The sequence below is a fragment of the Artemia sp. Qi Xiang Cuo genome, chromosome 10 (genome assembly GCF_049724085.1).
Source record: "Artemia sp. Qi Xiang Cuo chromosome 10, ASM4972408v1, whole genome shotgun sequence".
NCBI lineage: Eukaryota > Metazoa > Arthropoda > Branchiopoda > Anostraca > Artemiidae > Artemia > Artemia sp. Qi Xiang Cuo.
In genome coordinates, this window is record NC_142803.1 from 65,233,825 (window position 1) to 65,235,331 (window position 1,507).

Consider the following 1,507-nt stretch of genomic DNA (forward strand, 5'->3'; position numbering starts at 1 on the left):
ACCAAAACGTGAAGATGTTCCCTTGCTGAATTTACCTAGCATTTCAGGACCATGTAAATTTGAATACAACACCCAAGAATTGCAACGCAAATGTTCTAACAATGAAGGTATATCTGAAACATTGTATTTTGTTCATTGAAATGTATTGGATATTATTTTATTGGACAAAAACAAGACAAAGAGACTTAATCTTAAGATGGAACTTTTTTTTTATGTTTTTCCAATGTGCAGGTGTTCGACGAACCGCTCTGGTAGTCTTTGATGTATATTTTTAAATTTTCACTTGAAAGTAGTTTAGCAGGTTTTTTTGTTTTCAAAAGGCTTGATAATAAGCCTTAAAACTATGTCTCTACATAAATTTTATAATCCATATTTATAGTGGATATTTTTCTTCAAATCAAGAGATAAAAAAATAAATCGGTCTATTAATTTGATTCCGAGGTGAATTTGAAAGTAAAAGAAATTCAGCTGTTATTATTTGAACTGCCTACCAGTAATTTTTAGTGTAGAATTTTAATTTACTGAAAACACTAGATTCAAACAAATGTACTGAATTCATTTTGTGCAGATAAAGTCAAAAGTTTTTGTCTGTTTAGGAACGAGTTGTTTTAAATATTTAGCTAGAAGAACATAGCGAGTATCGTTGGATTAAAAAAAGACGAAAGTCACGTTTTCCTCAGAGAGATGAATCCTTTTACCAAAAAGTGAAAAACGATGAAAAAAAAATCGAAACAAACGATCAGAGCCTAGTGAAAATTTTATACCAAACAAACGTGTTTTCTGCATGTAAATACACGATGATGAGCTGTTACTAGTTCCGTTTTCAATCATCAGTTATCAGTCACCTGTGACCAGTTATCAGTCACAGCCTAAATATTTTTTTATTTAACAATTTGCTTATAGCCGATGCGCAGTGAACTAAAACAACGTATTTATTGTTCACAGTTCAATATAAATTTTGAACCTAAAATATGTGCATGTCTCTATAAAAAAAAGTATAGCACAGCAAATAAATCTGCTTGCAAGGTACTCCAGCCTGGCTCTTTGTTACAAAGGAAATTTTTTAAACGATTCAAAAGTAACCGAATGCTGATGGCGTTGTCACTATGTTTGACCGAAATATCTGTATTTTTTTTAAATTGTTTTTTAATGTTTATTAAAAAGATTTATCCCTATTTGAACTGTTATTTGTAAGACCTGAGGAAAACATGACATCCTTCGTTTTTTTTTAAATCCAAAGCTTTGTGGCTACCAAAAATTTTAAATTCAACATATTATGTGCATTCTTTTAGTTCTTCCTCTTTTTGTTACAATAATTCCTGACATTTATTTTATTATTTCCTCTCCTTCACTAATGGTTTAATTTACACTACGGTTTGCTTTTTGATCTTTTATGGTTTCATTTGCGCTCTTTCGTTGTATTAGAATCACTAATTTTAAAAGCTAATATAAGTATCACAATGAGGGATAAAAGACGGATAGAAAATAAACTTAGTTGTTAAAACCT